Source organism: Giraffa tippelskirchi, chromosome X, assembly GCF_054371585.1.
Source record: "Giraffa tippelskirchi isolate mGirTip1 chromosome X, T2T-mGirTip1v1.2.pri, whole genome shotgun sequence".
NCBI classification, from domain to species: domain Eukaryota; kingdom Metazoa; phylum Chordata; class Mammalia; order Artiodactyla; family Giraffidae; genus Giraffa; species Giraffa tippelskirchi.
Window position 1 is genome coordinate 77,092,501 of NC_137289.1, and position 12,028 is coordinate 77,104,528.

Genomic DNA, 12,028 nt, shown 5'->3' on the forward strand with positions numbered 1-12,028 from the left:
CCCTATAATCCATTCTCTTCAGTCAGTCTTAGCTCCTTCCAATAGAAGAATGTAAATCACACCTGTAAGGCAGTCTGCTTTATTTACTAGTGTGGTTGCCTCATGTCATTATTTTAGAATGTTTGATTGCTTCAAATAATTATATATTAATTAATTTTATTAAGTCCAATTCACAATTAATATATTAAAATTTAATTAATACATTAATTCCAACAGTCATACAAGGAAAACACTAAACAAGAAATGGAAATTTTTCTGAGAATGTGTTTTTTAAAACATAATGCTATGAACCTTTAAACACAGATTCAGGTTCAAATCTTTAATATTGAAGGATCTTCTGTAAAATATTACAAAATAATTTGTTTTTATATATTAACACTTTGTGAAATCTGGGCAGCTGAGCCTGTTAAAGATCAAATGTGATCTGCAGAGCTAAGATGTTTCAAAACATCTTACCTTCTATCCACAGATGAACTTCAGCAGGAGATGTCACAGCAGGATCTTGTCGGAAAAACACGACATGTTGTGCCACGTCTCAGAATGGATAAATAGAGAAAGTCTTCTGACGGTTAATGTTTAAGGCTTAGATATTCTGAGTAGCTAAGGATGAAATAACAGAATTTAATTAGGTTCAGGCCTTATCTATTTATACAGACTGCATTATATTAGCATATGCTGTCAGGTATGGGAGTTCAGGGTAAAATTTGTTGTTGGGGTAATATAGTCCACCATTAAGCAATTATGCTACTATTTACTGAGTGCCTCTTTAGTAAAATACAAAACTCAAATATAAATCTGAATGTAATACCAATACATGCTACATTGTGAACAAACCTTGAAAACATGCTAAGTGAAAGAAGTCAGACAGATAAGGTTGCACATTGTATGGTTCCATTTAGTTGAAATATCCAGAATAGATAAATCCACAAACACAGAAAGGTTAGTGGTTGCCAGGGTTTGTAGGGAGGCAGAGAGTAGTGACTGTTTAATAGGTACAGGGTTCCGTTTGGGGATAATGAAAATGTTTTGGAATTAGAAAGTGATGGTTGCACAACACAGTGAATATACTAAATATCTCTGAATTGTATACTTCAAAATAGTTAATTTTATGTCATATGAGTTTTACCTTAATAAAATATAAAGAAAAAAAACCCACAAATATAAATCTGACACAACTTCTGTCCTAAAGGAATTGTGAATCTATTAAGAAAAGATCAAAAGTACATCAACAGCATTGGTAACTAGCTTAAGACATGTACCATACAGAACAAGAGCTAAAGAGTTAACACTTAAAGAAACAGCTTCATGGAGCAGGTGGCATCTGAGTCAAGGCAAAGAAGAAGACTAGAAAGAAAAGAATCTTAAAAAAAGAATAGTAATATTTGCCCTACCTACATCAGGAGTGCCTTGTGAGATCCATGGAAAGAAAAATGAGGAGGAGAACACTTTCTAAAATGTAAGACATTCACTACAGAAATGTGAATCATTATTAGTACCAGTAATTTTGAAGCTTAAAGTTGTTGCAGCTTGCAGTGTTCCAACCTGTATTACTCAGCTCTTGAAATCCACAATAGGGAAAATATAAAGGATATATTAATGGCAATTTATAAAGTAATATTGTGATAATGCAGATGCCTTAGAATCAACTTTTCCCCTTCCATTTACTGTCTTTAAACTAAATTTTATAACTGTGTATGTAGAAATGCTTTAACTTGAGTCATTGATGTTAACATTAAACAAATGGTCTGAAATCATAGCCAAAGCACTCTGGAAAAACACTTCAACATAGGTCTCACTTTCCCAGCCTAAATAAGTATGACCAAATTAAACGAGTGGTACTGCCATGTTTTGTTTTGTTTTGTTTCCTTTGCCCTCCACTGAGCCAATTCACTCAAGTCCTGCCTTATACAGCCACTTCTTGAACTACTAGAGAATATTTTGTTTACCTTAATCTTGTTTGTCAAGAAACCTGGGTTTGAATATCTTTTAAACTGCAGATATGACAAGGGGCTGGCATGCTTTCTAGAGCAGCCATGTCCAAAAGAACTTTCTGCAATGTTGGAATATTCTACATCTGAACTATTCAATACATATGGCCACATATGTCTGTTAAGCATGTAAAATACGACTAGTGGGACTTGAGAACACAATTTTAAATTTTGATTAATTTTAACTGATCGAAATTTTAATAGCCACATGTGGCTAGTGGTACTGGATTGGACAACAGAGTTCTAGAAACTACAATCAAGTATTAGGGTTATGGTCTTTGCCATACATCAATATAACATCAGTCATAATTTTATATATATATAGGCTTCCAAGTAATTCAGCAGTAAAGAATCTGCCTGCAATGCAGGAGATACAGGAGATGCAGGTTCAACCCTGGGTCAGGAAGATCCCTGAAGAAGGGCATGGCAATCTATTCCAGGATTCTTGCCTGGAGAATCCCATGGACAGAGGAGTCTGGCAGGCTACAGTACCTAGGGTCGCAAAGAGTTGGAGATGACTGAAGCGACTGAGCACACATGCATGCGCGCACACACACACACACACACACACACACACATATACCCCTTCCCTCTTGAGCCTCCCTCCCCCACCCCACCCCCTCAATCCATCTCTCTAGGTCTTCACAGAGCGCCAGCCTGGGCTCCCTGTTATATAGCAGCTTTGCACTAGTTATCTATTTTACATATGTTAGTTTTTATATGTCAATGCTACTTTCCATCACCACAACATTGTAAGGCAATTATCCTCCAATTAAAAGGAAAGTATTAGGATTATATATCTGGTAGACATTCTCAGATTAAAAATGAGCGTTGTTAGGGGAATAGGAAGATCTGAAAAAATCCTAATGCTTACTGTCAGATTATCTGTAGCCTTAAAATGGATGAAGAAACTGGCAATGATGCTACCGGCACTGGCAAGCTGCTGGTCCTTCTCTGATTTCCCCCTCACCTGAGGTGTGAGTTTAAGTGAGGCTGCACAGAGGTAGGTAGTGAATAAAAGAAAGGACCTTTGGTAGGCTCCAGTGGTGAACTAACCTCCAATAGGTTTCAGTTACTCTGAAAAAAAAATAAAATAAATAGTTAGTATAACAGAAACCCTTAGTGAAGTTCTTGCATCCAGCAGAGAGTCTGTTAAAATAAAGAGGGAAAATTTTCATATCATTCGAGCAAATCAACAAATGGGTAATATGGGCTTACTATGTGCCAGGCACAGCTAATTTCATTAATTAAAAGATGTGGTTGTGCTTACTATGATTGTGTAATAGTACTTAAAATTCTTCGAGGAAAGCAAGTTTTGGTGTGCAATGGCTTTCTTATTCTTTTTTGCTCTTTAACATTACTCCTTGAAATCTACCTAAATGGCTTTTCTCTTTTTGTTCTCTTTGTTTTGGTCTTTCCAGTTTCTACTTCTTTCTTCATTTAACTCCAGATAAGTGTTACCTGTTTTTTACTCTTGCATATCCACGTGGCTGTTTATGCAAAATATTCACCAATATTTTTCATCTCAGCTTTAAAAAAAAAAGTAAAAAAAGGAAACAAAACTGTCAAAATATTTTAAAAATTAGTGATCAATTTTCCCTTCTCAAGATCTCAAAGTGCATTCTTATGAATATTGACTAGCTTTGAATATTAGTTTATTTCCAATTACATTCCTTTATGTAGAAAGGTTTGGGTCTACAGTCTATGTAGGAAGATAAACTAGAAGTTCAACTTGAATGGCCCTAATTGCTAGCGTTTTAATTAAGCTTAATGTATTTTAAATGCACTACTATAAAAGTTCTATTATCCATATCCAAGACAATAAGTGTTTAAATTTCAAACAAAATGTTCTAAATGATATATTGTAAAGTTTAAAAATAAATAAATAAATAAAATATAATATTAAAAATAAAAAATTTTAAAAAAAGAGAAAGAAAAAAAAATAAATAAATGATATCATCAGCTGATCCGGGCAGGGTGGATTTCTTTTTCCATAAGAAAACAGTATAAATAATGCTGAGAGGGATTATTATGTTATTATCATACAGGAAGAATAATCGACTCAGGGAACTAAAAAAAAAAATACAGTTGATATCTAATCATAAGGTTGGAATTCGACGGTTAGAAGAGCCGTCACAGAGTTCGACGAGGCAGCCCCGCGTGTTTACCAACAGCTAAAATTCTGTGGTAAATTTTCCTCATGTCGAGCTGAAGTTAGCCTGCTCTAAATTAGCGCCCCCACGCCCCCATTTTCCTCCTTGTTCTGCCTCAGGCTGTCCCTGTGAAGGAAATCACCGGAGACTTTCACCTCAGAGAGACTCCTCCAATCTATGGCCCTGTCCCACCAAATTGTCAGTTAGCCAAACTAGCTGTTGTCCCCTCACTCCCTTTTTCCGTCCTCGGTTTTTCGTAGGACACTTTCCCTGCCTGTCCTCACCCAAAAGTTTCCCACTAGTCTGTCAGGACCTCCATCTGCAATGCGAAGCTTGGAGCAGAGCTGCGAGACTGAGGCAGCCTGACCACCTGAGGCCAAGGGACCAAGGGCCTCCCGGTTACTCTGACTCTCCCCGTTCCTCTGCCCTGGCAGTCCGGTGGGCCTCCTCCCCTCCACAACTACCCGCATTTTGTTAGACCATTTCGCCTTACAGGGCTTTCAAATGGATGCTCCTCAGAATGGTAAACGCCTCCCGCTACAGCCGCACCCGAGGGTTACAGCAAGCCGCCTTCCTACTTGCCTCTTCCCCTACCCTCTCCGGCCAGACGCCGCGGGGGCAGGATTCCCTCAGCTACCAACAGGGCGGTTGGGTAGGGGAAGGACAGGTCCCGGTTGCGCTGCGCCCAGCACGCGGGTCACCGCTGCCCTCAGCGCCTGGCGCGTGCCAAGGAACCGCCGGCAGCGGGTGACGTAACTCTGCCCCGACCTGGCGCGCGGGGGTGGGGTTAGCGGTGGGGGCGGGGGAAGTGAGCTGAGAGGAGGCGGGGGGAGTCACGGGGGGGGGGGCGGCCGTTGGCGGGGGAGCTGGTCTTCGCCCTTTACCCGCACTTAATAGCTGTTGAAAAAGTTTGTTTTCCCTGCAATACTGTACAAATATCTGTGGGTGTACTTTAAGGGGTCTAAAGAGAAGATTAAACAGAGACACACTAGCGCGCGCGGGTGCGCGCGCGGGCGCGCGCACACACACACACACACACACAAAATCAAGGTGAGCAAGAATTCAAAGCAGCAAGAAAACTAACCTGGAAGCAACAGGTGGTCAGATTTCTCAATGAAAGAAATGGTCGAAGAAATGCTGAACCAATGTGAAACGCCCCTCTCTAGCGTTTATGGGAAATCTACTTTTTTTTTTTTTTTTTCCTTTCTTAACCTAAGCTTGTAGACCTAGAAACTGAGGCCTCGAGTTGAAGGCGAGGGGGCGGGGATGGGGAAAGGCTACAACTAGGATCTCTAGTAGCCTTGCACGCTCACGATTAGTTCAAGTAGCTTCCATTTTGAAGTTCTATGGATTTAGATAATATGCTGGTTTAAAGTGGACCCGTGCTAGTACTCAGTGTTCAAAATTAAACTTAGAATATTTTGTTTCTTTTGAACTCAAATTGTCACCAAAACATTGAATCCCTTGACCTTGTAAATTTATGAACCCTGTTTTAAACAAAGCTGAAATTCTCACATGCTATTAATCCTCAATATGATATCTGAGTATTTCTTTTCCTTCACCAAGTGTTCCTGAAGCTGTGCAGCCTTACATGGTACCATAATAGGCGAACATACTTATGTTTAAACTCCTTTATCAAAGCAAACGTCTAAAAGCTGTAATGAGCTAACTCAAAATTTCTATTAATAGCCCTATTCACTGGAAAACATTTCTCTAGGTATTCATATCACCAAAGGAAGTCATCTGGTCCACAAAATAGAATATTTAAATACTGAATGTAGCTAAAATGAACCTGAAAAAAGTAATTTTACCTAATTCCCTCATTTACTGATGAGAAAATGGAGACCCAGATAGAAGAGTTGTTTCAAGTCACACAACAGTTTAGTGGCAGAACTAGAAAAGGAACCCAAACATCTGAACCTCAGTGCAGTGCTCCATCCACCAAACCCCAAACATACTGGAATTAAATAATATCTCAAGCAAATGCTGAAAGTTTGGAAAGATGTCACATGTATCTGTCTCCTGGGATCTAGACACAAGAAGGGATGATAAAAACCAAAAAGAAACAACCAAAAAAAAAAAAATACAAACACTAATGATGAGAAAGGAAAGCAGAATATAGTGAGTGGGAAGAGGTGGAAGCAAATAGAAAACTGTGTTTTACAAGTGTGAACATATATGAATCACTTCTGACCAAATGAAATTACAATCGGTTAGCAAGCAGGAAGATTCTGGCTCCCATCCACTTTTACAAAAACAGATGTTTCCCACTTTAATCAGCTATCTCAATGCAGCTTTGCTCCTGTTTCCTCAACCTCTGAATCTTATATGTATCTGCTATATAAATTTAAGTAATCATTATTATTAATAGTATTGCTACTACTGACATAATTTCTGGATTCCTGCAGCTCAAAAATGTCTTTTCAGCAGTTGAACATATCCTTCAAAAGTGTGTGTATTCACAGAAAGTAGATTAGAGCTGACACATTCAAATTGTGGGATTTTACTTTTTGTTGTTTAATTAGCAGGATATATTTCTGTGGAGCTGGGACATACCACTTCATTTGCTGTTACTCTCCATGGTTTCAGCTTCATGCAAATTAATCTGATAAACTGACCCCTGCTAATTTGTTAATAATTGTTGACAAATTCCCTTGTAAGATACTTGTAATTTAGCAGTAGCTTTGTGTACTGAATGGTAATCAGAGAAACCTGTCAAAATTTAATGACTCCTGAATCCCCTTTTGTTTGCCCATTAAAGTTATATATATAAGACAGACATATGCAATGTATTAAATATTCATATGTTTATAAGTATATATATATAAATATAAGTATTTATATATAATAAAGACAACTAAGAATAAGAAACACAGTAGTAAGGTTTATGAATATCACTTCAGAGATTTCAAAGGACTTTGACATGTATTTTCTCATTTCTTTCAGCAAATTATGTACTATTTGCCAGAAAGCAAAATTAAATTATTATGAGACATTGCTACATTTTGTTAACACAGCCAGTTAGATTCTTGACTTGATAATAACTGAGCTAAAACTCAGGAGGGGATATGCAACAAGTACCTTACAAATAATCTCCCACATTTGTGTCATGTCATGTGAGCTGCAAAGCATCTCTACATATATTATGTTATTTGAGCCTCACAGCAACACTTTGAAAATGATTGGGAGGAGAGACTTTTATATCCATCAGACGATTAGAAAACCGAAGCTCAGGGGTTTAAATTATTTACCCAGTGCATCAATGCTGGCTAAGTAAAACTCCTGATACTTAAACCCAAATTGTCTAACTCCTGTCTCAGTGTTCTGCTACCCCAGAGATTGAGGAACAATTAATTGTATATCATAAGCACAGGATTTGGCTTTCTGGACAAAAAACTATTCTAGCTCCAATCATTTCTCTCCAAATATTCTTTCCCTGTCCTCTCATTCCTATTCTTCTTTTTACACTGTCTGACAAATATAAACTTTTATGCACTTCCTTGATGATACTCTTTACTTCTTGGAATTAAACTGTTACTCAATGCAAATTATCCCCAAATCCTAATTTACAGGCATATCCATCTTTACACACGTTGTTATCAACTGAAATAAGCTGTCAAAACCAACCCTTCTAACTTTTCAGAATGGCTCTGCAGTTCTTCACACAAAAACAAGAATACTCTGTTTATTACATATATATGAAGTTTTATATATAATTATGGAAAGTTCTGGGTATATATGAATTTACAGAACTTTCCATAATTAAAAAGAGATCTGCTAACAAAAGTCTAGCTGAGTGAATTGGTACTTGAGTGGAATAGCCCAGGCATATTGAGGAAGCCAAAGGAGAAAAAAGATTCAAAATGATGGTGTTTATCTTCAAACAGATAAAGGCATTGGACTTACTGATAAGAGGTCACTGATGAACTTGGAGTGGTTGAAGTCCAAATTTCAATTACTAGTAATAAATATAATAATAACCACAATTATTGAGCACTTACTCCATGACAGAAATTGCAGTCTAGTTTATTTAATTTCTAAGATAAAAAATATGCATTATAACATAAATACAAAAGGGGCATACATTGTAAGTGTAAAACTCCATGAATTCTTCCAAACTGCACCCTCCTTTACTTTATAAGCACATCGAGATCAAGAAACAGAACACTACCTACACTAAGCACCTTTTAAAATAAAGTATTTCATTTTTTCAACAACTCAGTGAAATGGTTATTTCCTTTTTCTATATGATGAATCTGGCTCAGAGATGTAAACATGTTCAAGATTACCCAGCTTACAAATTTCAGAGAGGAGTTTAAAATATTTCTCTCAATCTGCAAAGTTCATGCCACACATTTACCTTTAAAAAGTTTAACAGTGATATAAAAACTAACTATAGGACTGAAATTTGAGAAAAGATTTGAGACATTTGAGAGAAGAAATGATCCTTGGGGATAGTTGAAGACTGGGGGGAAGGAGATGGTGGAAAGAAAAGATCAAAGATACAAGAAAAAAGTTAGGTTGCTGAAGAGATGGGAGATAAAAGGCTAACTAAGAAAAAAAGGAACACATCCTTTTACAACAGAAGGATAAGCAGATGAACCTATAGGGAAATACTGAGGTGGAATGGAGATTGTAGAGTGAAGCAAATCCATCTATATTGAGAATGAGAAGCATGGATGTTAAGTAGAGTTTTAAGTATCATTTCAGGGGAAAAAACATGCTTTATTTAAAATAAGATGGTGGAAAAAAGAGAATAATCAACTGACATTTACTGAATACTTAAAATAGTCTGGGTATTCTTCTAACTAACTTACATATTTTGGCTTAGCCAGTCTAATAAACAACCCTGCAATATAGGAACTCATGATCTCCCCATTTTACAGATCAAGAAACTGAGTTAGGTATCCAGCTTAAGTTAACATAAATAAGTTAATAATTTGTGGATTCAGAATTTGAACCCAAGCCATCTGGTTCCAGATTCCTTGCACATAGACAGATATGGAAGTGTTTGTTCACAAGAGAATGAGCGTCAAGACACTCAATAGATGAGAGAGATGGGCAAATAGGGCAGGAGGAGAGGCATAGGGAGAGGTAGAATTGAATTAATTGGGATTAAAAACATGGAAGAGAGAAGATCATGCCTTATGTGAAAATTCAGATGTATTGGAAAGAATGGCTTCGTAGTCAGACACTGAGACCTGAATTGATGTCTCAGCATGGCACTTACTAGATGTGTACTAGTAAGTATAGAGAATGTGTAAATTATCCTAGTAAGAACCATTCTGCAGGTCTATGTGCTACTAATTCAAAAAATTATTGCTATATAGATAGGTATAAAATGTTTTATAATTTGAAATTAAGAGCATTCATTCAATCAGTTCAGTCGCTCAGTCATGTCCGATTCTTTGCGACTCCGTGAACTGCAGCACGCCAGGCCTCCTTGTCCATCACCAACTCCCGGAGTCCACCCAAACCCATGTCCATTGAGTCGGTGATGCCATCCAACCATCTCATCCTCTGTTGTCTCCTTCTCCTCCTGCCCTCATTCTTTACCAGCATCAAGGTCTTTTCTAATGAGTCAGCTCTTCCCATCAGGTGGCCAAAGTATTGGAGTTTCAGCTTCAACATCAGTCCTTCCAATGAACACCCAGGACTGATCTCCTTTAGGATGGACTGGGTGGATCTCCTTGCAGTCCAAGGGACTCTCAAGAGTCTTCTCCAACACCACAGTTCAAAAGCATCAATTAATTTGAGCTATATCTCCCACTTTACCACCTAAACACTCTTAGTTTTTAAACTGTCTGCCAGAATTTGCAATATACTTGTAGGCAGTGAGAATCTCTGTACATAGTGTTTTTTATGAGGGATGTAGAAAACACACATAGTGTCTCAAATTCCCCAGTAGCCTGTCATAGTGGGTAACATTTTCATTCCTTCCTTTGGGTTTAAAGCCCAAATCTGAAGGTTCAGAAAATGACAGAATAAATCTCATTTGTATTCATTAACAACTTACTGGTGGTTTATCAATTCCCTAGCCAAGAGATTGAGGAAGAGGACATTAAAATTTTAGTATGATAAGTGGATAAGGAGAAAAGATGTCAGGAAAAGATACAGAACTTCAGATGCTACAGGGACAGAAAGGTGGGAAGTTGAGCTCAAGACAGACTTGTCTTACTTCACAATTTGGCCAAATGGCCAGTCCTGTGCCTCAGCTTTGCAATCAGGTTTTGCTCTGCCAAATCTCAGCACAATTCCTTCAGAAGAGAAGCTTAATGTTTGCTCAAGCTTCTTTCCTGAGTAAATCTGTTCTACACTCAAACAAATTAAATAGATTTCCTCCTCAACAAACATACTGCAAAAAATTAAAGGGAGAGTGGCTAATGTCAAAATAGCAAATCCCCCAAATATCTGGAAGGTGGTACACAGAGCTTTGCTGAACATTTACTGTACTTTGTCAGTCTAAATCCTGCCAAAATATTCCATCTATTTATAAAGAAAGTTCCCAAGTTTTTAGTGACTCCATGTCATAAGAAAATAATATATTCATCATAGCAAATGTAGTTACACGTAAGAGAAAGCTGGTTGCATTCTCCATATTCCTTATTCACCAAGAAAATGCCTTGATATATGAGTTGGCCAAGAATTTCATTGGGTTATACAAACTTTTTGGCTAACCCAATATAGTAACTTCAAACAGCATAAGTGTGTGTACACAGGGACAGTGAATCCCTTTTAGAATTTCAAAGGCCAAGTGATTTCTAACAATGTGACGTCACCTGTTTATTGACTATATAAAATAGTGATTTGTCTGTTCATATAAGTAATGCTTCAAAAAGCATTGACAAAGTGCACTGATTCAGAATGGACAGACTAAAGATCATTTGTTGTGCTATTACTTTTTCTAGATGAGTTATAAATGGAGAAGAGATTTGACTGTGCTGATTTAGACTGAATTCTAAATAACTGCATTATCTTGGGGAAAACACTAGGGTCCTTATATACACTTGCCTCTGGAACTGACAAATGAATCTTCTCAAGCCTCATATGATCTAAGTTATTTCTATTATCTAAGTTTCTTAGTTTTTCTCTTTACTTAGAAATCTATATTGCTTAATATTGTCTTGAGCAAGTCATTTAAATTTCTGAGCCTCAAATTGCTTCATCTGCACAACAGGGCCAATAGTAACTCAGAGTGCTGCTTGAGGATCAAATGAGATAACTTATGAGAAATTTTTTTGTATAGTAAATGTAAGGCAAACTATTATTTCATAAATAGTATATAAATAACGGATAAGACTTTTTTGTTCTTTAAAACTTGTTTCCCATTCTTGTTTAACAACATTAAAAGGGGCAAAAGAAAACCTCACCTTTCATGTCAAAAAAACAAGCAAGGCAGCATGGCCTGTAATACCTTTACTATCTCTACAAAGAAGTAACTCAACAGGGGCATTTAGAAAGGAGTGCTCAACACTGAATCTTTCCTCTCATGTACAAGCCCCTAATGAGCCTCATTAGGGAAAGAAGACAAAGACACAGATAAGAGCAGATTGCTCATCATGGTCTGGTTTTTATACTGACCACCCAGTCTATGCTTTTTACAATTATTTAGCATTTCACAGTAGCAGTACTTGGCAAAAAAAAATCCTGACCTTCCTAGAGGCCCTGACAATTTAACTGGCTATAGTGTGGCAATAAGACTGCCTCAAATTATAATGCCATTTCAATTTTATATTGAAAAAAAATGTAGTGGAGGAAAGGTGTAGAAAGGCTAGGAATGAGCATAGTGGCTGAGAACTCACATCACCTGTTTAATCATGACTATGCTGTTGGTACAAGGTCCTCATAAGTATCATGCCTGAGTTCATGCCAGGGGCACAGCTGACA

At 37.4% G+C, this 12,028-nt stretch overlaps 1 protein-coding gene across 3 annotated transcripts in view; it reads right to left on the reverse strand.

Annotated features, from left to right (window-relative positions):
- The window catches only part of LOC145536754 (uncharacterized), a 507,944-nt gene that overhangs the window by 436,948 nt on the left and 58,968 nt on the right, over window positions 1–12,028 (reverse strand). For 2 of the 3 annotated variants that reach the window (XM_081566546.1, XM_081566544.1), the window contains exons 1-3: window positions 4,635–4,869; window positions 2,863–3,065; window positions 457–600 (exon numbers count right to left, since the gene is read on the reverse strand). The gene's annotated coding sequence lies outside the window, so the exon portion shown is untranslated. Of the gene's footprint in view, window positions 1–456; window positions 601–2,862; window positions 3,066–4,634; window positions 4,870–12,028 lie in introns of those variants that run through there. The other variant, XM_081566545.1, reaches the window with a different exon arrangement.